Consider the following 27,323-nt stretch of genomic DNA (forward strand, 5'->3'; position numbering starts at 1 on the left):
GCGAGGCGCTGCATTTTGTTGGCGGTTTATACAGAATGGCCATATTTGTTGGATTTCATTCCTCTGTATGCCGGGAAGGCTGTCGTGCCATTAAGCACTGCTTTCACCTTCTCACACCTGCCCGAGGAATTCTTCGGGTACAAGCAGCGCCTTGCTTGGACAGCTCTATGAATCCAAAATGTCCCCAATCAGCGGGGACACACACGACCATTTTGAGACGCAGAACTGCTCATTTTCTTTTTATTTTATATGCTTCTGCTCGCTGCTTGCAAGTGCAGACGTGGCGGTTGGTCGACTGATATGTCGTGCCACTGCCTTCTGTGAAATTCCCATGTTCACACCGGATGGGTTCAGTGAGTGTTAAGACTTTACCCTCTTGGACGCGTGTAGCACGTGAGATGACGTGTATGACACCTCTTAATGTCCTGGCTGAATTACAAACATGCCTCGTTTTTGATTCGGTATGGCATTCACAATGAAACTGTACCAATATTAGATTCTTAAAAGGTGTTTGTATTTTATTTCCAGCCAGTAAACTGGCGGTAGACTTTAGATGTATGTTGTGTGCTTCGATGATGCTAGGCCCAGTGCATGATGTAAAATAAAGGTTAACAGCCAAGTACATCACAACGACGAGCCCGAAAAAAAAGGGTTCAAGAAGGTCTATGTTTTTTGTTGGGTGAAACGTGGCGGCTTATTTACCTTTAACAAATGGAGGTATGGTTACTAAAAATACTTCATAGGCACTCATAGCTAGGGTTCTACTTGGCACTGACTATCAATGAAACATGTCATTGTGCCCTCCTCATTGCTATGCTCCATAGTGACCACCAGGTGACACAGACCTTCTTTACGTACAGGGTCATCAGCAATTAATACCTGAAATTATTTATTTATTTATCTTTCTTTCTTTTTTTATTTTACATACATTAAAAAGCAGATAATTTGAACCTGGGCCGGGATGGCAAAGCCGGACCCAATGGAGGCCCGGGTAAAATGCTGTCCAAGGGCGGGAAGCCCGACCTCGCCCCCTTCCCCGCATTTGCATACCAGCTAGGCCGGCGGAGGCCAGGATTGGCCCCCGGCAGGCTAGACGAGCCCCCCCCCCCAATCAAGGGGCGAGCTTGGTAGGATGAGGGGGGATAAAAAGGGGTCAGCGGCCCAAGGGAGGCACGTTCATCCCCCCTCACAGTAGAAAGGAGAAGAAGGGACAAGCGAGCAGTCCAGCGACAAATAAGAGAGCAGGCAAAGGGAGCCACACGGAAGGGGCAGCAGGCAAGGAGCCCGACATTACAATCCAGGGGGAAGAGGTCAGAAAGTCAGGGTGTGAGGCGGACACACAGGGGGGCACAGAGGCCTCCGGGGAGGGGTGAGCGCAGGTGCAATGAAATCAGGTGAAGGACACGACACGTATGGGAAGCAAGCAAGCGAGTACCTGCGTCCCTCCCCAAGCGACCCGCCCACGACGACAAAAATGTTAGGGTTAGCCAACCTCATCCCACTTACAGTAAAGGAAAGGATTTGGAGGAAGGAATTCATAGAAATTTTTTCCCTGCTGGAAATGCGCCAAGCGGGTTTAGACCTAACAGCGCAGGATAAAACAGACGAGGACAGGCGAGCCCCACGGAAGCCCAGGGTAGACAGATCGATAGAAAATTGGCTCAAGCCATTCAGGACACTGACATGCGTGTTCATTGAAAAGTTCCCACAAAGCGCGGCAGCGCTGATCCTTATGAACAAAAAGTACATGAGGCGCAGCAGCAATATCAGGGCGATGCATGGCTCCAATACGATGAGGGCTTTAGAGAGAAAATGCAAGTGTGGCCGACCATAAGCTGGGACTGCCAGGACATGGAAGGTTATTCAAAACGCGTGGTGGCTGCAAGGTAAGGGGTTGGCGCAAAAGAGAGCAACTTTCGTCCCTACGGGAGTAAGGGCAGATTTGATGGGCAGGGCAAAGAGTCGAAGGGAAAAAGCCAGGCGGGTAACAAATTGAACAAGCCATGCTGGCGATTTCACAAAGATAAATGTAAATGGGGAGCATCTTGCAGGTTTAAGCACGCATGTGGGTCATGCGGGGGTAACCACCTGACCATACGCTGCCTGCGGGCCAAAGGGCCAGGGGCAGACAAAGCCAAAACAGGCCCCAAGAAATGACTTGCAGGCCCCAACTGGCGTGGCTGGGGGGAAAGGGGTGGAGGGCAGATGCTACCAACACCCATAAACGCAGGCAGACTGCTACATCTTTTACAGGACTATCACAAACCAACAGACAGGCAGCTGCTATCAGAAGGTTTCACGCAAGGTTTTCCAATTCCATACAGGGGGCCCAAAGGCGCTTGGGAGAGCACAAACCTAAAATCAGTTAGAGACGACCCAGAAGTAGCAAAGCAAAATGTGGAGAAGGAGCTAATGCTGGGGCGGGTGGCCGGCCCTTTTCCCCTTCCACCGTTGGAAGACATGGTTGTAGCACCACTCTGCGTGGTGCCCAAAAAGGAGCCGGGGAAATTCCGGCTAATTCACCATCTATCTCACCCCGAAGGGGAATCAATTAATGACTGGTTGGAACAAGGGGTGTGCTCGGTGGCCTACGCGTCCGTAGACGACGCAGTGGACCTAATTAGGCAGGAAGGGAAGGGGGCTCTAATGCCAAAATCAGACATAGAGGCAGCTTTCAGAATATTGCCAGTGAACCCAGACAGCTACCATCTGCTAGGCTTTAAGTTAGAAGGAGAGTACTGCTATGATAAATGCTTACCTATGGAGTGCTCAATATCGTGTGCACACTTCGAGGAGTTCGGTAATTTTCGGAGTGGGAATTGGGGAAGCGCGCACCAATGGGTGGGCGGGTCCACTACCTAGATGACTTCATGTTCATTGGAAGAGCAAGCACAGGAGATTGCGCCAAGGTCCTAAACAAATTCATAGAATTGACCCAAGAGTTAGGCATCCTGCTAGTGCAGGACAAAACAGAGGGTCCCACCACTAAACTAGTTTTCCTGGGAATAGAGCTGGATTCAGTATCCGGGACATGCAAGCTGCCACCGGAGAAGGTAGCTGACTTACTTGACAATGTGAGGAAGTTGAGGCACCAGAAAAAGGCAACACTTGGGGAAGTGCAGCAGCTGCTAGGTAAACTGAAGTTTGCCACATGGGTAATCCCAGCAGGGCGCACATTCGCACAGCGTTTAACATGGGTGGCTAGGGGCATGACACAAAAACACCACAGGGTCTGCATCACGCAAGGGGTGAAAGAAGACCTGGGGCAATGGCAACATTTCTTGGCAGACTTCAGCGACATCCTGATATGGCGAGAGCCGTGGGTACAAGCAAGCGAATGGAACTGTACACCGACTCAGCAGGGGAATACGGCTTTGTGGCAATCCTAGGGACCGCATGAGCAGCAGGGGAATGGCCAGCAGCATGGCACGACGCCGGACTAACAGCAAACATATCTTTGCTAGAATTTTTCCCCATAGTGGTAGCATTCCACATCTTGGCCGGGCAGTTGGCAAATAGACAGATAATGCTATGGTCTGACAACCACGCAGTGGTGCAAGCAATCAGCTCCGGTCTGCACAATGCCCAGCAGTAGCAACTTTGCTGAGAAAACTGGTGGGCTGCCAGCTATAGGGCAACATAGCGCTTAGGGCGAGACACATTCCGGGAGTTGATAACTCAGTTGCGGATACTATTTCTCGATTTCAGTGGAAGAAATTCAGACAGCTTGCCCCAGACGCAGACAAAAGGATGACCCCTGTACCGGAGGAAGCATGGTCATGGGTGGAACCGGGTTGAAGTTATTACTGAACAATGCCCTGGCCCCGAAAACAAGCACTCTCTACAGTAAGCGCTGGGAAACATTTACGGCCAGGGCGGGACTTGACAAGGGAAGGCGGGTCATGCAGGAGGAGGTCCTAGACTTCATAGAGTGGGCTTTTCTGACAGGAAGAAAGAAGACATGGGCCAAAGCACACTTAAATGTGGTGGCATATTACACAAAAATGTCAGGGCAGGAGGACCCAACCAAAGCGTTCAGATGCAGGATGGCAATGAAGGGCTGGGGTAAGGCACAGCAGGCAAAAAAGGACTCTATGCGCCCCATCCAGTTCAGCATGCTGCGAGAAATGATGGGGGCCTTGGTGGGGATCTGTGTCTCAGAGCAGGAGACAGCTCTATTCTGGTCAGCCTTCTCAGTTGCATTCTTCGGGGCATACAGGGTCAGCGAACGGGTAGCCCCATCAGTGGTGGCCCAAGGATCAGCATGTTTACACAGAGGAGATGTAGAAATACACGAAGGGTGCATGGACATTCTGCTGCGGCGGTCCAAGGCAGACCAGACAGGCAAGGGAAAATGGACCAGGATACACTGCATTAGGGACGCATCTTGCTGCCCGGTGTGCTTACAGCAAGGGCACCTGGGTGACGAGGAAGGACACAGTGGGCCACTTTTCAGGCACAAAAAGGGGTCCTTCCTCAACCGTTTTCAGTTCAGTGATGAGAAAAACACTGGAAGCATTGGGGCTCCCAGTACACGAGTATGGATTTCACTCCTTTAGTATAGGGGCAGCCACTACGGCAGCGGAGCTAGGTTTGGACAATGGGCTGATCAAGGGGATAGGGCGCTGGGCGTCCTGCGCATTTCAGCGCTACATACGTCCGACGATGTACTGAGTCCGTTTTTCTCCTGCCCCCCTTCTTTGAGGTCCGAACACTGCACGGAAGAAGGTGGGGATCATTGGACACTCCTACGTGACGGGGGCCTAACGATGGGAGGCAGCCAGTCGCAATTTCGGCGGTATCTGGCTGCGGGAAACAGACAGACTTGCGGGGACGCTCGGGAATGAAGTGGGAGTAATTGCTACCCGCAGTGCGGGAAGCATTACAACACGGTGGCAGACTGGACGCCTTAGTGTTGCATTTGGGTGGCAATGACTTGGCTGCATTGGGGCGGAGGGCTCTACTGGAAGAGATGCAGAGAAGCCTCACGGCCCTGGCCCGTCTGATACGACTGGCAGAAGTAATCTTCTCAGAGATCATAGTACGGAGGGCCTGGAAGGGGACAATGGATCTGGGAGCAGTGGAGAAATCAACAAGGAAACTTAATATCACCGTGGCCAAAGTTTGCAGGGCCAACGGGTGGGCGTTCGTGAGGCACGGTTTCATAAACCTGTAGTCCCCGGGGTACCACCTGGATGATGGGGTACATCTCACAGGGGTAGGTATAGACATGTTCCTACTAAACATTGTGGGGGTACTAGAACAGAGGGGCTTCCAATAAACTAAGGGGTTGAGGGGAGCACCCTCTGATCGTGAAACCGTAGGAAGCGTGGGGTAGCAACCTCAACAAAATTAGTAAAAAGACAGAACTTACTAGAAGGTAGATGGAAGGCTCTCATGGTGTCCCTGGGATGCATCACGGCAGTGGCACTGAGGGAGCCAAGGGGTGGCGTGCCTCCATAGAAAAAGAGTATACGTGATGCTCCCGCAGGACCCATGAGATGCATCACGGCAGGGGCACTGAGGGAGCCAAGGGGCGGCGTGCCGCCATGGAAAGAGTAGATGTGATGCTCCCGCAGAACCCATGGGATGCCTCACGGCAGGGGTACAGAGGGAGAAGATGGCAAGGACTCAGCCTCAAGAACGGGAGAGTTGATGCTCAAGTAAGGTCCTTGAGATGCTTAGGACGGCAGGGACCCCCGGGAGAAGGGAGGGCCCACTAAAGGGTTACAGGGCGAGCGGGATGGCACTTGCGGCCTGGGCAGGTCCAGATGGACACTCTCCGAATCGGTAGAAAGCTGAAGCCTAGACCTGTGAAAAGGAAGCCCAGTAAAGGGGTCCCCTCCCCTCCCAGGTTATTGAGGAGACTGGGTCCAGGATGCAAGAAAAGTTTAAGGAGCAATAGAATAAAATAAAATAAATAACATGGACAATAAATGCATATATGACCATGAAATGATCTATTGAAATGTACAATGCTATGTTTGACGAATAAACTGCGACCTTTTCAAGAAAGTTGTCAGGGGTTATTTAAAGGAAAAGCGCGCAGTTGGTGGAGAGGGGCCAGGGGAGCGGAGCGACTTGCTGCATGGAGGGGGTTTGAACCCGGGATGGGTAGACAAAGCCGGGCCCAATGGAGGCCCAGGTAAAACGTCGTCCGGGGTGGGAAGCCTGACCTCGTCCCCTCCCCCGCATTTGCATATCGGCTAGGCCGGCGGGGACCTGGATTGGCCCCCGGCAGGCTAGGCATGCCCCCCAATCAAGGGGCGAGCTTGGTAGGGTGAGGGGGTAAAAAGGGGCCAGCAGCCCAAGGGAGGCACATTCATCCCCCCTTGCAGTAGAAAGGAGAATAATCCCACCCACCCACACCTAAGATACGGGCATCACAGCCGCAAGGGTCGGGGTTAGCGGAGCAATCTCAACAAAATTTGAAAACAAAATAACGAACTAGAAGGTAGATGGAAGGCTCTCACGGTGTCCCTGGGATGCATCACGGCAGGGGCACTGAGGGAGCCAAGGGGCTGCGTGCCGCCATAGAAAAAGAGTAGATGTGATGCTCCCGCAGGATCCTTGGGATGCCTCACAGCAGGGATAGAGAGGGAGAGGGAGAAGATGGCAAGGATTCAGCCTCAAGAACGGTAGAGTAAATGCTCAAGTAAGGTCCTTGAGATGCTTTGGACGGCAGGGACCCCCGGGAGAAGGGAGGGATCACTAAAGGTTTACAGGGCGAGCGGGATGGCACTTGCAGCCTGGGCTAGTCCAGATGGACACCCTCCAAATCGGTAGCAAGCCGAAGCCTAGACCCGTGAAATGGAAGCCCAGAAAAGGGGGCCCCTCCCCTCCTAGGTTATTGAGGAGGCTGGGTCCAGAATGCAAGAAAAGTTTAAGGAGCAATAGAATTAAAGTAAATAAATAGCATTGACAATAAATGCGTATATGACCATGAAATGATCTATTGAAATGTACAATGCTATGTTTGACGAATAAACTGCAACCTTTTCAGGCACCCAAGAAAGTTGTCAGTGGTGATTTAAGGGAAAAGCGTGCAGTTGGTGGAGAGGGGCAGGGGGAGAGGTGGCGGAGCCACTCGCTGCATGAAGGAGGTTAATTGAATTCATTAACATTTGTAGCATTATAAATCAGTTAACCATCAACAAGGTGCCTGGGACAACCTAGACCCAGCAGATACCTTTTCTATTTTATAACTTATTAAAAACACCAGCATAAAAATCAAAATTACCTACACACAGAAAGATAGATTCATCATATCTTGTACTACACTGGACCTTAGCCTCCACATTGTCATTAAAAAGGAATACACCAAAAACAATTATTTAATTCACATCAGACCCCAAGATTTGGAGAGCATCTTTGTAGGATCTAGTACCAGCATATCAGAATAAGCCACTTTTTCATGGGTAAGAGGTATGTGGGGCAAAAGAAGAACACATGCCCCAGGGTTTCTCTATCTGCCCCACACATAGGGCAACAGCATCATGCTGGGAAATATACCTGCGAGCATTTATTTATATAAGAGGCAATTGGTAAGGTCCCATACCTTAGCTGCAAATACAACTTCCGGTCCAGCACAGGTACGATACCATCAAGAAATTCTTCTGAACTATATGATACTTTAACTTGTAGGAATCGTTCCATCATAAGACCGGTGGTGGAATCTTATAATGTTTGGCCAGTAGCTTTCTTATTGGGAGAAGTGCACAAGAAAGGAAATTGTCCTTTCTTAAGAAGACCCCTCACTCACCAACCTAGTTGGTGACATGCTTTTTCATCGGGGTCCCACCCGAATAGCCGAATGCCATCCAGGTGTGCTTCGACACCTAATTACAGTGGAGCAGGTTGTTTTTTGTTTAAGTGAGTGAAAAAAATGATTTAAAAATTGGCCAGATTTAACTCACTGAAAAATGTATTTTGGAGCAACTGGACAATATTAAAAATTATTGGTAAGTTACCTTTTGGGTAGATTGAATTGATATCCGCGTGTGTTGACGAATGCATTTGCATTTCACAACAAGTTCTGCCAGCCTGAGTGCACAAACACCCACCGGACTGAGTGTCATTAGTGGGCGGTACTTTATTCCTTAGTGACCGATTCTGTCACTCGAGTGAATGTGCACAGTAAGAATATCACCAATAACTGCCTCTTATCTTATGAGACAAACGTTAAGAAATTTGCATTCTTCACGCTTTCTAAATACACAAAATCGGGAAGTTAAGGAGAACTTAACCATTGAGACACTATGTTACAGATATGTATCATGTTTGCTTGTGATTGTATATTTGTCTTTTTTCATATTTTTCCTTTCGACTAATTGGATGAAAGGACACCTGACTGTAAGTACACGGTGAGGTAACAGTGATCAAGGGTAGGGTACACCTTAGCATGTGTATACCGCCCGGGTCATGCACTTTTGTTCCTAACGAAAACCTGGTACTATCAACTACAGGTTGAAACATGTAGCCGTTTTATGCACTTTTTTGCACCTTTTCTCAATTTAAAGATACCAAAGGTCAATCTACCCAAAAAGGTATCTTACCAATAATTGTTAATATTGTCCAGTTGCTCCAAAATAATTTTTTCAGTGAGTTAAATCTGGCCAATTTTTAAATCACTTTTTTCACTCACACAAAAAACAACCTGCTCCACTGTAATCAGGTGTTGAAGCACACCCGGATGGCATTCGGCTATTCGGGCGGGACCCCAATGATGAAGCATATCACCAACTAGGTTGGTGAGTGAGGGGTCTTCTTAAGAAAGTACAATTTCCTTTCTTGTGCACTTCTCCCAATACTTTGGAGACATCAAGTTGTCTCCTGGTTCTACTCCTCCTAGTGTTTGTTTACTGGAAATGTAACACAAACTTCCCTCAAATCACTGAGCCCAATGTTTAGAAGGGATTCTTTTACGAATCTAAACCAAGGAATGTTTTGTGCACCTAGAATCCTCAGCACATCTCCGAGGCCATCCAAATGAGATGAAAGTGGGGTAGACCAAATTAGTCGCCACCATAGAATCAGCTTTAGGCCTATTTCCTTATGAATGGACCATAACCCCAATTCAAGTCTCATTGGGAGTAGCGTCAAATTTTATCCTAAAACCATGTATATTGTTTTATCATGTTTTATTGTACTTGTATGGCATTTGTCTTGCCGAATAAAGTTATTCAAAGGTCAAAGATATTATTTTGAATAAACCGACAAAGAAGGATTTCGAGCTGCTGATCATGTACAGTTTCATGCAAACAGACATTAAACTGACCCTACCTGTCTTCCAGAATTAGAACAGTTACAATGCTCTAATTTCAGCTTGATTTCCACGGTGAGCAGTCTAAATATCGAGTTTTAAATTTCGACCTACAAGTATATCGAGTTGTTAATATCGTAGGTAAAGAATATCGAAGTCAAGAATATCGATGGACAGAATATCGACCCCAAGGTAAGTATTATCGAAGTTAACAATATCGAAGTCTTAAATATAGATGTAAGTAATATCGTAAGCAAAAATTTCGATGTCAATAATATCGATATTTTATTAGTGTAATGTATTTTAATATGTATTTTATTTGTATGTTAAAGATTATTGTAATGTATTTTAATACATTTAAAAAAAATGTTTAGAGATTAATAATTATTTAAGATTTAATTTAGCGTTTTAGTATCAGAGCGGGTTGTGGGTTTATAGGGGAATAGGGTGGGAAGTAATTTAATTATAATTAATGAATTAATATGTATTGTTTAATTGGTATTTATGATTAATTAATTGTTAATTAATTATTAATGGTAAATTAAATATATTAATTGAATAATTAATTGTTAATTAATTATTAATTGTAAATTAATTGTATTAATTGGTTAATTATATAAGTTATAATTAGTTTAATATTAATATTTATTTATTGGTATTGTTAATTAATTAATTGTTAATTACTAATTAATTGGTGATTTAATTTTATTAAGTGATTAATTGATGATTAAATTAATTATGTGAATTTTTATGTGTAGTGGGTTGTGGGTTTATAGGGGAATAGGGTGGGATGCAATTAAATTAAAATAATTAATGATAATTTTTATTTATTTGTAATTAATAATAATTAATTGGTAATTAATTGTTATTAGTACGTTAAATATAGTAAATATAAATAATTTATTATTTCATGTTATTTGTTGTTATTGCTAATTAATGTATTGTTAATTAATAATTAATTTGTGAATAATTGTAATTTGGTAGTTAATATGTATAAATTAGTAAATAACTATATTAATTATAAAGAATGTATTAATAATTGTAAATAATAGATAAATTGATATTTAAATGTATTGTGTATTTTGTATGTGTAGTGTGTTGTGTGTTGAAGGGGGAATAGTGTGGGATGTAATTCAAAGTTATTTATGTAAATATTTATTTTAAATAATTGGTATTTAATAATAATTATTTTGTAAATTAATTATTAACATGCTATTTTTTTTATAAATAATTATTTAATTGGTTATTATGTTTATAGAATCCCTATGCTATCCAGTGCTTTCCCAACTGTTTTACTATCTGGAGTGGGAATAGTAATTTTTACCCCTACGCTATCCAGCGCTTTCCCTACTGTTGCACTCTCTGGAGTGGGAATAGTAATTTATACCCCTACGCTATCCAGCGCTTTCACTACTGTTGCACTCTCTGGAGTGGGAATAGTAATTTTTACCCCTACGCTATCCAGCGCTTTTCCTACTGTTTCACTTACTGGAGTGGGAATAGTAATTTGTACCCCTACGCTAACCAGCGTTTTCACTACTGTTGCACTCTCTGGAGTGGGAATAGTAATTTGTACCCCTACGCTATCCAACGCTTTCCCTACTGTTGGACTCACAGGAGTGGGAATAGTAATTTTTACTCCTATGCTATCCAGTGGTTTCTCTACTGTTGCATTCTCTGTAGTTGGAATACTAATTTATTTCCACACCGCAATCCAACACTTTCCCTACTGTTGCACTCTCTGGAGTGGGAATAGTAATTTTTAACCTTACGCTATTCAACGCTTTCCCTACTATTGCACTCTCTGGAGTTGGAATAGTAATTTGTACACCCAAGCTATCCAACGCTTTCCCTACTATTGCACTCTCTGGAGTGGGAATAGTAATTTTTACCCCTACGCTATCCAACGCTTTCCCTACTATTGCACTCCCTGGAGTGGGAATAGTAATTTTTACTCCTAAGCTATCCAGCGTTTTCAATACTATTGCACTCCCTGGAGTGGGAATAGTAATTTTTACTCCTAAGCTATCCAACGCTTTCCCTACTATTGCACTCCCTGGAGTGGAAATAGTAATTTTTACCCCTACGCTATCCAACGCTTTCCCTACTGTTGGACTCACTGGAGTGGGAATAGTAATTTTTACCCCTATGCTATCCAACGCTTTCCCTACTGTTGGACTCACTGGAGTGGGAATAGTAATTTTTACTCCTACGCTATCCAACACTTTCCCTACTGTTGCACTCTCTGGAGTGGGAATAGTAATTTTTACCCTTACGCTATCCAACGCTTTCCCTTCTATTGTACTCTATGGAGTTGGAATAGTAATTTTTACCCCTACGTTATCCAGCGCTTTCACTACTGTTGCACTCTTTGGAGTGGGAATAGTAATTTTTACCCCTACGCTATCCAGCGCTTTCCCTACTGTTTCACTTACTGGAGTGGGAATAGTAATTTGTACCCCTACGCTATCCAGCGTTTTCACTACTGTTGCACTCTCTGGAGTGGGAATAGTAATTTTTACCCCTATGCTATGCAATGTTTTCCCTACTGTTGCACTCATTGGAGTGGGAATAGTAATTTTTACTCCTAAGCTATCCAGCGTTTTAACTACTGTTGCACTCACTGGAGTGGGAATAGTAATTTTTACCCCTACGCTATCCAACGCTTTCCCTACTGTTGGACTCACTGGAGTGGGAATAGTAATTTTTACCCCTATGCTATCCAGTGGTTTCCCTACTGTTGCATTCTCTGTAGTTGGAATAGTAATTTTTTTCCCTACGCTATCCAACACTTTCCCTACTGTTGCACTCTCAGGAGTGGGAATAGTAATTTTTACCCTTACGCTATCCAACGCTTTCCCTACTATTACACTCTCTGGAGTTGGAATAGTAATTTTTACCCCTACGCTATCCAACGCTTTCCCTACTGTTGCACTCTTTGGAGTTGGAATAGTAATTTTTACCCCTACGCTATCCAACGTTTTCCCTACTGTTGTACTCTCTGGAGTGGGAATAGTAATTTTTTCCTTTACACTATCCAACACTTTCCCTACTATTGCACTCTCTGGAGTTGGAATAGTAATTTTAACCCTACGCTATCCAACGCTTTCCCTACTGTTGCACTCTTTGGAGTTGGAATAGTAATTTTTACCCATACGCTATCCAACATTTTCCTTACTGTTGTTTTTGTTGGAGTTGGACTAGTAGTTTTATTGTGTCTCATATTTAATATATTTTGTATTATTTTAGCTATTGTAATATATCATTAATAATAAAAATTATTTACATTAAAAATATTGATTATTATTTGCTATATGTAATTATTAAATATTTATTGATGTTATTGTTTTATGTGTATAGATGTATTGGTAATTTTTTAAAACATTTAATAATTTATACGTTACAGAAATTATTATTGAAATTAATTATTAAGTAAGTATATATATTATATATTATATGTATATGTTTAATTAAAGTTTTATTAAATTATATATATTAATTATACATTTTAAATATTATACAATATATTTAATTATGTTTATTTTATTTCTAAGTATTATTTGGTTTATTTTACATATATTTTGAAAGTAAAAAAACCGATAATTTTAATAACGATATTTTTGACATCGATATTTAATTTTCGATATTTTTGCACTTACCATGTTGTAGATAGGATGTCGATATTCTTGACATCGATATTTGTGTTGCGATATATTTGTAGGTCGATTTTCTGTCTGTCGAAATTATGTCATACAACCGATTTCCACGATTTCGTAGTAAATGAACAGCTCTCAAGATTGTCCTGAATGTATGTTTGATTAGCAAAAGAGACATAGTCCTCCACCCATATCTGTGGACTAAAGCACTTCCTGAAATGGACTTAAAAAGGTACCTGAAGGTGGTAAACAGCGCTAACCATGAAGCTTGAACTACGGGGAGCTGAACCACACAGGCGGTAGCACGCACGTCTAGACCACGAATATTCCTTAACCACGCATAGGCGTGGTTAAGGCATATGCGCGATCTAGTTGCAGCTGCTGCTGGGCGGAAGAGCAGGAAGAGGAGATTGGGGAGCTGGGGTGGAGAGGTAAGTCGGATTTTGAAGGGGTTGTGGGATAGTTTTCAGGGCTGGGAGGGGGTCCTTTTATTCTACTTGTAAAATTAGCAGAAGGTCATACATTTTGCACTGACTTAAACTGTCAAGTTCTTAAGTGCGCGTCTAATTAGAACTGTGCTGAACTATTCCAGCAAGAACACCTCAACAATTTTTGCAAAGACAAAAAGATCGATATTAAGTTTATTTTCAGGAATAGGATTCCTACTAATGTTTTACTAATTTTGCTCAAAAATGAATCGGGAAAATGGCAATCCCACACCTGTAGATTGCACAGGTGATTAAAAATCCTTTATATCCGAGGTCGTATGTGAAACATATTATCTGGGCTCAGTTGTAAATCCATATTTGCGCCTTCATTCTATACTCGGCCTTCAATATGATGTTTATTATGTGGGTGAAGATTCAGAATCCCCTGTGTGTGCTACATGGTTTTCCCCGGTCTGAAGTAGTTGTTTATCCTGTGCATTGTGTGACCAGCTGTTTTTGTCAGGTAGAGACACAATCACATGACAACGGGTAGTATCAGCACATGTGAACAGTTTACATCTACTTACTACGTGTGTGGTTTTATAATTTAGGGATTTTAATTCAACTGCTTTGTGACCCATCTGTTGTAATGTGGTCTTATTTGATTTACTTTGCTTTCATTTTTTCCATCACTGAACCTCGGTGATACTGTGCCAACGAAACAAAAACTGAAAAGCTAGCATCAACCAACAGCTGCTCCAACTTTTCTTTGATTATGGTGGTATCGTGGCTGTGTTCTCATGACTATTTCCCATATGACCTACCGGCACTTTTGTGCTGCCGGAACATCACTTCTTTGACGTTCCGGTGGTGCAATGTGCCACTAGCATATATATATATAAGGCCACATAAATGTAATGTGGCTTTTCATGGCCTTATAAATATGTGCCCCTTTCACACAGAAAACTGGGTGAAAGGAGCATTCCATAGGGGTTGCTGGGGGCGTTCCCAGAAACATCATGGCTTTTTGACACTGCCAAAGATTTACGAGAATTCGTAAGTATGAGGCAGGTCCATAAACTTAAACCTCCCCAAGGGAGTGTAAGGGAGGCACAACGAGGAGAAATATCTATATTTCTCCTTGTTTTTCCTCTTTCTATGTGTGTTGTATTCTGCAGCACACATAGAAAGGGGAAAAAGCCTCTTGTGATTGTTTTTGTGCAGGAAGGTTTCCCTTCGGCAAAAAACCCATAAATGAGGCACTAAATGTGCTAAACAACATGAAACACTGTGGGTCAAATTAGAAATGCATTTTTCATATGGCCAGATCCAATTTACTTCTAGGCTTCCAGGAGTACATCAGGAACAAGCCACACATACTCACAGATAACGTTTTGTGAAATAGATCCCATTTAAGAAGTAACAAGCAATCTATCTCATTGTAAAAGGGCCAATTATTTAAGCCCAATTCACAAATTTTTAATCAGCAATTTTAATTCTACCTATTTGTGACCAGTGAAAGGCAACATGTAGGTCTGAAACCACACTTGAAATTTGTGTTTAACTGAAGGGGCAAACAGTGTTGGTGAATGCTGTCCTGTGTGGTGATCCCTGCAAAAGTAAGAGCCTTATTTAAAGTTTGGTGGACAGCGTACCCTGCCATAAATTTGTCGGATTACGCTGCCCATAAAAATGGTGGTTCCCCCCACTCTGTTTAGTAGAATCAACATGTTTTTGATGGTGTAGCTTATTGGGACTCTTCTGGCAGAAACGTTTGACCATGGCATTGACGCATTACATATTGGGCCATCGGTCAAAGTAAATCAGACCATCCACTCTAGTTAGAATAGTTGTTACAACACATTTTTATTCTATTTCAGGACTACTGGGGAAAAAATGTCTGTCCCAACCGGGAACGCAGAGAAATAACCCCACCCCCACATACTTGTGTCAGATACATTTATTTTTGTTTTTCAGTAAGGAGTTTGCTTTGAAAACGTTGCTCATTGGCTGCATTTAAACATGGCGGCTGTTCAGCAAAGTTTCAGCGCCCTCTAAGTAGCCACTGTGACACTGGCTCTGCTGAAAGCACAGATATCACCATCTGCCAGGTGGACAGCTTTAAGTATAGTGGACTGTACTCCACCTCACGGGCAGTGGAATGCATGCCTCTGCTAATCTGGCAGAACTGAGTACAGTGCACCATGCGCTACATAAAGGTGCCGATTACGATCCGGTAAAAAAATTCCCTGTGCGACTCGTATCCGGTCTTTTTACCGTACGAATCGTACAAGTGCTGTACGAACTGGCAATCACGATTCGCATGGTAAAAAGTCCATACGAACCGCATCGGGAATGATTTCCCACACGTCCACGGGTCGGAAAATGTGTCCGACACGTCCTCGGACGATTTACCGTACAAATGGGAAAGGTGAAGTCCGACCGAGGAATCACGATCCATCCCGTGCGTCCGATTTTACAACCGTATGGAAAAAACACCGTCCGCACCGAACTCCCATAGCAACGATGGAGACATGTGCCCGCATATGCGCCCAACACTCCCCCCCGCCCCAGTACGTCCGAGACGTACCCCCGTGTATGTACACCCCCACCCATGTATGTACACCCCAGTACGTTCGAGTCGAACCCCCACCCCTGTACGTGTCGTACCACCGTCTATGTACACCCCAGTACGTTCGAGTCATACCCCCACCCCTGTACGTGTCGTACCACCGTCTATGTACACCCCAGTATGTTCGAGTCGAACCCCCACCCCTGTACGTGTCCGACCCCCATGTATGTACACCCCAGTACGTTCGAGTCGTACCCCCACCCCTGTACGTGTCGTACCACCGTCTATGTACACCCCAGTACGTTCGAGTCGTACCCCCACCCCTGTACGTGTCGTACCACCGTCTATGTACACCCCAGTACGTTCGAGTCGAACCCCCAACCCTGTACGTGTCGTACCACCGTCTATGTACACCCCAGTACGTACGAGTCGTACCCCCACCCCTGTACGTGTCGTACCACCGTCAATGTACACCCCAGTACGTTCGAGTCGAACCCCCACCCCTGTACGTGTCGTACCACCGTCTATGTACACCCCAGTACGTTCGAGTCGAACCCCCACCCCTGTACGTGTCGTACCACCATCAATGTACACCCCAGTACGTTCGAGTCGTACCCCCACCCCTGTACGTGTCGTACCACCGTCTATGTACACCCCAGTACGTTCGAGTTGTACCCCCGCCCCTGTACGTGTCGTACCACCGTCAATGTACACCCCAGTACGTTCGAGTCGAACCCCCACCCCTGTACGTGTCGTACCACCGTCTATGTACACCCCAGTACGTACGAGTCATACCCCCACCCCTGTACGTGTCGTACCACCGTCAATGTACACCCCAGTACGTTCGAGTCGTACCCCCACCCCTGTACGTGTCGTACCACTGTCTATGTACACCCCAGTACGTTCGAGTCGTACCCCCACCCCTGTACGTGTCGTACCACCGTCAATGTACACCCTTGTACGTTCGAGTCAAACCCCCACCCCTGTACGTGTCGTACCACCGTCAATGTACACCCCAGTACGCTCGAGTCGTACCCCCACCCCTGTACGTGTCGTACCACCGTCAATGTACACCCCAGTACGTACGAGTCGTACCCCCACCCCTGTACGTGTCGTACCACTGTCTATGTACACCCCAGTACGTTCGAGTCGTACCCCCACCCCTGTACGTGTCGTACCACCGTCAATGTACACCCTTGTACGTTCGAGTCAAACCCCCACCCCTGTACGTGTCGTACCACCGTCAATGTACACCCCAGTACGTTCGAGTCGTACCCCCACCCCTGTACGTCTCGTACCACCGTCTATGTACACCCCAGTACGCTCGAGTCGTACCCCCACCCCTGTACGTGTCGTACCACCGTCAATGTACACCCCAGTACGTACGAGTCGTACCCCCACCCCTGTACGTGTCATACCACCGTCAATGTACACCCCAGTTCGTTCCCGTCGCACCCCCAACACAACCTCCTAAGTACGGAGCGCACCCCAGGCCCCAACATCACAACCGCATGTACGAGTTGTACCAAGCCACACACAAGGACAGCACCGTACAACCAAATGGCCCATGTACACACCGTACACACGCTCAAAACGCACGTACACAACCAGGACAAAACAAAACAACACAAGAATACACTATACGAATGGCACAAAGCCACTAAACATGGCCAACAAACACTACAAAAACACCTTCACTGACCTGCAACTGCCAAAAACAAACAGAGGCCCAAAACACCACCACTCCTTATAACACACCCACCCAAACTTCAAACACAGCCACACCCACCAATGGACCAATAAAAAGGGCCCACACACACAAACCATGAGCCTTTGCAACAGACTCACTGCTGCCAGACACCACAGAACCATACTACAAGCTTCACCACACCTTACACTTGCACACCTTCACACAACCACCTTCACAAACACCCCCTCATCACATTCACACACACACACCTGCACAACCACACCCACAACCATCCACACACCACCCCCACCATCCACACCCACACCCCTCACCATGCCCACTAACAAGAATCCAAAGTTCAGTAACCGAGAGTTGGAGGTCCTAGTTGATGAAATTCTCAGAGTCGAGCCACAGCTCTTTGGAACATTGGTCAGACAGACCAGCATTGCAGCAAATACAGCCATGTGGCAGACCATCGTCAATGCTGTGAATGCTGTTGCGGACACCAGAAGGACCAGGCAGGAATGCCAAGCCAGGTGGTACGATCTGCGGAGGAGGGTCCGAGCCAAGATGCTGGAGGAACACAACCAGGCCAACGCCACTGGAGGAGGGCCCTCCCGCAGACCCGTACACTACCAGCCCTGGGAGGAGAGGGTGATGGCCATACAGCCGGTGGAGGCAGTCGAAGAATTAGGAGGACTCCGAGACCCGGGTGAGTACACAAACAACGCACCTCACATGGGGGGAACGTCATCCACAACCAAACTCACAAACAGGCACGCAACCACCCCAAGCTATCGCATGACTCACCCACACTCCATGAACACGCACGTGCCACTGCCGCCACCATGCCCCATGCACCCAGCTGGACAATGTCAAGTCACAGGCCACAGCAGACACCAACACATGACACGGTAACCCGGATGGCGGGAGGGTGGGCCCCAAAAATCACATCGTGCAACTCAGAAGCAGACAACAATGCCCACTGCCCATATGGCCCAGGTCACAGCCAGACAAACAGTGTGTCCCAACACAGGAAAGACTCGCCAGCAAATGGCGGACGCCTTGCATCAACACATGGGGGTGAAGGCACTGTTTTTCACATGACAGGAGCTAATGAACAGACAACACTGTGAAAGAGTGGCAGCACACACAACCACAGCAGCAGCGCACACACAGACACTACACCCAATGGGTGCCTGGAGATCAGAAACAAACTCACAGCAACAAGCCAAGGGCCATTCAAAGGACTGGAAAAAGTGTGTGTCTAGGAAGCTGGGCTGAGGTGACAGAGGGTGACACACAGAGGGAGGGAGAGGGGGACAGAGAGGGAGGGAGAGGGGGACAGAGAGGGAGGGAGAGGGGGACAGAGAGGGAGGGAGACACAGGGACACGGACAGAGGGAGGAGGCTGACACACGGAGGGAGGGAGAGGGGGACAGAGAGGGAGGGAGACACAGGGACACGGACAGAGGGAGGAGGCAGACACACGGAGGGAGGGAGAGGGGGACAGAGAGGGAGGGAGAGGGGGACAGAGAGGGAGGGAGACACAGGAACACGGACAGAGGGAGGAGGCAGACACACGGAGGGAGGGAGAGGGGGACAGAGAGGGAGGGAGAGGGGGACAGAGAGGGAGGGAGACACAGGAACACGGACAGAGGGAGGAGGCTGACACACAGAGGGAGGGAGAGGGGGACAGAGAGGGAGGGAGACACAGGGAGAGCAAATCAGCCGTGTGGTGTGTGGGAATGTCTGCTCGTCAGCAGGTAGACTGCGTGCATGTAGCCAAGGGTGGCCAGTGCCAGAACCCCCCCTCTTCCCCATGGCAAAACACAGGCCCATGTCACAACCTGTTCACGAGAACAACGACAGCTACCTGCATTATATAAATGTGTGGATCCACTCCATGTGCACATGTACAGTGCTACACGGAAGGCGCCAATGCATGGCTCGCCACACCTGCCCACTCCACTTCTGACTGCAGTCACACTTGACGCAGCAAGTAAGACTGTGCCACACATATTTAAAGGGGCCGAAGTGGTGTCCAAGGGACACACCCATGCACAAGTGCACTGTGAGTGGAATGCAAGACAGATCCTAATTCCAAGAGGAAAAGTGCCAACTTTGAAACTGATGAAACATGGATGTTGCATGGACCAAAATTAACATTGTCTCTCTCACACACAGGTCAACGTCGTGGTTCACCCCCCAACACTGGGGGGGAAGACTCACAGGACCCGGATCTGCGGGAGCCCGATCCCACCGGCAGCGACGACTCTCACCACTCTGTGGACGACCCCGACCGACCTGGCACCTCTGGTGTCCAACCACCTGCAGCACCTGCGTCAGGTACAACTGTGCCAACCACCACCCCCGCTCCTGCCACATCCCAGGAGACACCCAGGATCCCTGCCCCACCACCACAATGCAGCCAGGCTGGCCAGGAGGGACACGGTGTCCCGGGCACCCAGGAGGAGGCAGGCGACAACGCCAATGCCACCCCTCAGGGGTCCCGGAGACCCGATGTACCCACAAGGGCAGGCCAGGTGCAAGTGGGCAGGGGTGGTGGGAGTGGAGGACGGCGGAGGCGCGAGCCTGACCAGTTGGCTGGGGAACTGGTATTTGCCCATGTCCGTGACATCATGGACACATACCGGCAGGACACCACGGGCATGGCCCAGGTTGTGTCCACCCTCAATGAGATCAAGGGGACCCTCGATGAGATTAAGACCCAGCAGGCCCAGCAACATGCCTGTCTACTGCAACACCAACGGAGGATGGAGGACAGACAGGCTGAGCAAGTGACGGTGTTCCAGGGGATTCACGATACACTCCGTCGGATGGCCGACAACATGGCCAACCCTCCCTGTGCCAGAAGGCGGAGAACACCACCACCCACAGGGAGGGAGCAGGAGGAGGAGGAGGAAACATCCGATGGAGCATCCCAGACGTCATCACGGCCTGCTTCTGAGGGTTCCCGCAGGAGGGTGGGTCGTCCACGTAAAAGACCGTGAGGGTCGGCGCAACATCACCATCTCCCAGGACACCTGGCCTGGCACCTGGCCCACTGGAGCAACAGCATCACAGCATCAAGAGACATTCTCTGCCACATGGCCCTGCTGGTCACTGTCTGACCAATGTTGACAAAGACTGTGGCATGGACTCTGAGGATTTCAAATGGCAAGGACACCAACTCCCCTACTGAACTTTGGATTCCAAACTCCCGGAAAGCCCCTCACTTTATCCCCCCCCGCCCCCCAAAATAAAAATTCACACCATGAAGAGAAGATGCCTGCTGGTTGCATTATTACCTTACATGTGTGTTGTAAAGTCTAAACATGCCTGAGCTCTCTTTTGACTCCAACCATCCACACCCTGGGGCCTGAGTCTGGCACAGGACACATGGGTCACAGTGTATTAGTCAAGACAGACATGGAGCACCATACACACCCGTGATGAGCCCAACCAGCTGAGGGGGTGGCCGCACAACCGTGCTGACAGACACATTGAGTACAGCAACAGTCATGCGCAGAGGTCAGGGATCATGTCCAGGGTCCTGGGGGGCACCCAGGTATGTGTAGACAGGTGGCAGAACCATGTCCTGCAAGCTTGAGTCCGGTGGATGCAGAGAATGGGGGCCTGGCCAACGTTGGATGCATGGGGATGGCACATGTCACAATACCCACACAGTCATGGACATCATGCCCAATACACAGTCTCAGCCCACAGACACAGCTTGCATCTTGCTACTCGACACATCGACACATAGCCACTATCAGGGAGAACCATGCCAGACATGCTGGATGCACCGTGGCAACACACCAGCATTGACGGAGAAGAGGCACCTTGGAGGCATAGGGACACCTTTATTAGTCATGTTTTCGGGATTGCAGAGGCAACTTGAAGTACACATGAACACATCTTGTGGAGTAACATGTGGGTCCAACACTGGCACACCCCTTCTGCAGCACAAATGCGTGTTAGCCATGGAACTGGCACACAATTGTCGGCTAACAGCTAAACACCCACAGCTGCTCACGGAGAGCCTGCCACACACCATTGATCCGCTGATGTGGAAGTCCCACACCATGTCAAGCCAATGCTAACCGCATGTGTCCGAGGGCAGTGTTACACACATTGATGCCATCATCACAATCCACTATCCCATCACTGATGACTGTCAACAAGTCTGACCATCTATTCAGGTGTACACAGCTGCATGTCGTGTCCCATGGTGATGCTACATGGCTGCAGAGGAACCAAACATCGACAGGGGCAGTGTGCATACATCGTGAACAACTGCCACACCCAATACACCCCTGATGCATCCCTTACCCTATGGAGACTTCCAAACGTGTCCGTGGCTGTAACGCTGAGTCAGCCCACGATGACGTGTCCATGAGGAATAGCAGTGCCACAACAATGCAAGCAGCAGACGGCATGCGCAAGTACCTGGGGAAGAGAGACACACAAGAAGTCAGCCACAAAAAGCAAGGTGAAGTCCGACCGAGGAATCACGATCCATCCCGTGCGTCCGATTTTACAACCGTATGGAAAAAACACCGTCCGCACCGAACTCCCATAGCAACCATGGAGACATGTGCCCGCATACGCGCCCAACACTCCCCCCCGCCCCCGTACGTCCGAGACGTACCCCCGTGTATGTACACCCCCACCCATGTATGTACACCCCAGTACGTTCGAGTCGAACCCCCACCCCTGTACGTGTCGTACCACCGTCTATGTACACCCCAGTACGTTCGAGTCATACCCCCACCCCTGTACGTGTTGTACCACCGTCTATGTACACCCCAGTATGTTCGAGTCGAACCCCCACCCCTGTACGTGTCCGACCCCCATGTATGTACACCCCAGTACGTTCGAGTCGTACCCCCACCCCTGTACGTGTCGTACCACCGTCTATGTACACCCCAGTACGTTCGAGTCGTACCCCCACCCCTGTACGTGCGACACGTACAGGGGTGGGGGTACGACTCGAACGTACTGGGGTGTACATAGACGGTGGTACGACACGTACAGGGGTGGGGGTACGACTCGAACGTACTGGGGTGTACATACATGGGGGTCGGACACGTACAGGGGTGGGGGTTCGACTCGAACATACTGGGGTGTACATAGACGGTGGTACGACACGTACAGGGGTAGGGGTGGGGGTATGACTCGAACGTACTGGGGTGTACATAGACGGTGGTACGACACGTACAGGGGTGGGGGTTCGACTCGAACGTACTGGGGTGTACATACATGGGTGGGGGTGTACATACACGGGGGTACGTCTCGGACGTACGGGGGCGGGGGGGAGTGTTGGGCGCGTATGCGGGCACATGTCTCCATGGTTGCTATGGGAGTTCGGTGCGGACGGTGGTCTATGTACACCCCAGTACGTTCGAGTCGAACCCCCAACCCTGTACGTGTCGTACCACCGTCTATGTACACCCCAGTACGTACGAGTCGTACCCCCACCCCTGTACGTGTCGTACCACCATCAATGTACACCCCAGTACGTTCGAGTCGAACCCCCACCCCTGTACGTGTCGTACCACCGTCTATGTACACTCCAGTACGTTCGAGTCGAACCCCCACCCCTGTACGTGTCGTACCACCATCAATGTACACCCCAGTACGTTCGAGTCGTACCCCCACCCCTGTACGTGTCGTACCACCGTCTATGTACACCCCAGTACGTTTGAGTCGTACCCCCACCCCTGTACGTGTCGTACCACCGTCAATGTACACCCCAGTACGTTCGAGTCGAACCCCCACCCCTGTACGTGTCGTACCACCGTCTATGTACACCCCAGTACGTACGAGTCGTACCCCCACCCCTGTACGTGTCGTACCACCGTCAATGTACACCCCAGTACGTTCGAGTCGTACCCCCACCCCTGTACGTGTCGTACCACTGTCTATGTACACCCCAGTACGTTCGAGTCGTACCCCCACCCCTGTACGTGTCGTACCACCGTCAATGTACACCCTTGTACGTTCGAGTCAAACCCCCACCCCTGTACGTGTCGTACCACCGTCAATGTACACCCCAGTACGCTCGAGTCGTACCCCCACCCCTGTACGTGTCGTACCACCGTCAATGTACACCCCAGTACGTACGAGTCGTACCCCCACCCCTGTACGTGTCGTACCACCGTCAATGTACACCCCAGTACGTTCCCGTCGCACCCCCAACACAACCTCCTAAGTACGGAGCGCACCCCAGGCCCCAACATCACAACCGCATGTACGAGTCGTACCAAGCCACACACAAGGACAGCACCGTACAACCAAATGGCCCATGTACACACCGTACACACGCTCAAAACGCACGTACACAACCAGGACAAAACAAAACAACACAAGAATACACTATACGAATGGCACAAAGCCACTAAACATGGCCAACAAACACTACAAAAACACCTTCACTGACCTGCAACTGCCAAAAACAAACAGAGGCCCAAAACACCACCACTCCTTATAACACACCCACCCAAACTTCAAACACAGCCACACCCACCAATGGACCAATAAAAAGGGCCCACACACACAAACCATGAGCCTTTGCAACAGACTCACTGCTGCCAGACACCACAGAACCATACTACAAGCTTCACCACACCTTACACTTGCACACCTTCACACAACCACCTTCACAAACACCCCCTCATCACATTCACACACACACACCTGCACAACCACACCCACAACCATCCACACACCACCCCCACCATCCACACCCACACCCCTCACCATGCCCACTAACAAGAATCCAAAGTTCAGTAACCGAGAGTTGGAGGTCCTAGTTGATGAAATCCTCAGAGTCGAGCCACAGCTCTTTGGAACATTGGTCAGACAGACCAGCATTGCAGCAAAAACAGCCATGTGGCAGACCATCGTCAATGCTGTGAATGCTGTTGCGGACACCAGAAGGACCAGGCAGGAATGCCAAGCCAGGTGGTACGATCTGCGGAGGAGGGTCCGAGCCAAGATGCTGGAGGAACACAACCAGGCCAACGCCACTGGAGGAGAGCCCTCCCGCAGACCCGTACACTACCAGCCCTGGGAGGAGAGGGTGATGGCCATACAGCCGGTGGAGGCAGTCGAAGAATTAGGAGGACTCCGAGACCCGGGTGAGTACACAAACAACGCACCTCACATGGGGGGAACGTCATCCACAACCAAACTCACAAACAGGCACGCAACCACCCCAAGCTATCGCATGACTCACCCACACTCCATGAACACGCACATGCCACTGCCGCCACCATGCCCCATGCACCCAGCTGGACAATGTCAAGTCACAGGCCACAGCAGACACCAACACATGACACGGTAACCCGGATGGCGGGAGGGTGGGCCCCAAAAATCACATCGTGCAACTCAGAAGCAGACAACAATGCCCACTGCCCATATGGCCCAGGTCACAGCCAGACAAACAGTGTGTCCCCACACAGGAAAGACTCGCCAGCAAATGGCGGACGCCTTGCATCAACACATGGGGGTGAAGGCACTGTTTTTCACATGACAGCAGCTAATGAACAGCCAACACTGTGAAAGAGTGGCAGCACACACAACCACAGCAGCAGCGCACACACAGACACTACACCCAATGGGTGCCTGGAGATCAGAAACAAACTCACAGCAACAAGCCAAGGGCCATTCAAAGGACTGGAAAAAGTGTGTGTCTAGGAAGCTGGGCTGAGGTGACAGAGGGTGATACACAGAGGGAGGGAGAGGGGGACAGAGAGGGAGGGAGAGGGGGACAGAGAGGGAGGGAGAGGGGGACAGAGAGGGAGGGAGACACAGGGACACGGAGAGAGGGAGGAGGCTGACACACGGAGGGAGGGAGAGGGGGACAGAGAGGGAGGGAGACACAGGGACACGGACAGAGGGAGGAGGCAGACACACGGAGGGAGGGAGAGGGGGACAGAGAGGGAGGGAGAGGGGGACAGAGAGGGAGGGAGACACAGGAACACGGACAGAGGGAGGAGGCAGACACACGGAGGGAGGGAGAGGGGGACAGAGAGGGAGGGAGAGGGGGACAGAGAGGGAGGGAGACACAGGAACACGGACAGAGGGAGGAGGCTGACACACAGAGGGAGGGAGAGGGGGACAGAGAGGGAGGGAGACACAGGGAGAGCAAATCAGCCGTGTGGTGTGTGGGAATGTCTGCTCGTCAGCAGGTAGACTGCGTGCATGTAGCCAAGGGTGGCCAGTGCCAGATCCCCCCTCTTCCCCATGGCAAAACACAGGCCCATGTCACAACCTGTTCACGAGCACAACGACAGCTACCTGCATTATATAAGTGTGTGGATCCACTCCATGTGCACATGTACAGTGCTACACGGAAGGCGCCAATGCATGGCTCGCCACACCTGCCCACTCCACTTCTGACTGCAGTCACACTTGACGCAGCAAGTAAGACTGTGCCACACATATTTAAAGGGGCCAAAGTGGTGTCCAAGGGACACACCCATGCACAAGTGCACTGTGAGTGGAATGCAAGACAGATCCTAATTCCAAGAGGAAAAGTGCCAACTTTGAAACTGATGAAACATGGATGTTGCATGGACCAAAATTAACATTGTCTCTCTCACACACAGGTCAACGTCGTGGTTCACCCCCCAACACTGGGGGGGAAGACTCACAGGACCCGGATCTGCGGGAGCCCGATCCCACCGGCAGCGACGACTCTCACCACTCTGTGGACGACCCCGACCGACCTGGCACCTCTGGTGTCCAACCACCTGCAGCACCTGTGTCAGGTACAACTGTGCCAACCACCACCCCCACTCCTGCCACATCCCAGGAGACACCCAGGATCCCTGCCCCACCACCACAATGCAGCCAGGCTGGCCAGGAGGGACACGGTGTCCCGGGCACCCAGGAGGAGGCAGGCGACAACGCCAATGCCACCCCTCAGGGGTCCCGGAGACCCGATGTACCCACAAGGGCAGGCCAGGTGCAAGTGGGCAGGGGTGGTGGGAGTGGAGGACGGTGGAGGCGCGAGCCTGACCAGTTGGCTGGGGAACCGGTATTTGCCCATGTCCGTGACATCATGGACACATACCGGCAGGACACCACGGGCATGGCCCAGGTTGTGTCCACCCTCAATGAGATCAAGGGGACCCTCGATGAGATTAAGACCCAGCAGGCCCAGCAACATGCCTGTCTACTGCAACACCAACGGAGGATGGAGGACAGACAGGCTGAGCAAGTGACGGTGTTCCAGGGGATTCACGATACACTCCGTCGGATGGCCGACAACATGGCCAACCCTCCCTGTGCCAGAAGGCGGAGAACACCACCACCCACAGGGAGGGAGCAGGAGGAGGAGGAGGAAACATCCGATGGAGCATCCCAGACGTCATCACGGCCTGCTTCTGTATGTCCCCGCAGGAGGGCGGGTCGTCCACGTAAAAGACCGTGAGGGTCGGCGCAACATCACCATCTCCCAGGACACCTGGCCTGGCACCTGGCCCACTGGAGCAACAGCATCACAGCATCAAGAGACATTCTCTGCCACATGGCCCTGCTGGTCACTGTCTGACCAATGTTGACAAAGACTGTGGCATGGACTCTGAGGATTTCAAATGGCAAGGACACCAACTCCCCTACTGAACTTTGGATTCCAAACTCCCGGAAAGCCCCTCACTTTATCCTCCCCCCCGCCCCCCAAAATAAAAATTCACACCATGAAG

The sequence above is a fragment of the Triturus cristatus genome, chromosome 3_1, assembly GCF_964204655.1.
Source record: "Triturus cristatus chromosome 3_1, aTriCri1.1, whole genome shotgun sequence".
NCBI classification, from domain to species: Eukaryota; Metazoa; Chordata; class Amphibia; order Caudata; family Salamandridae; genus Triturus; species Triturus cristatus.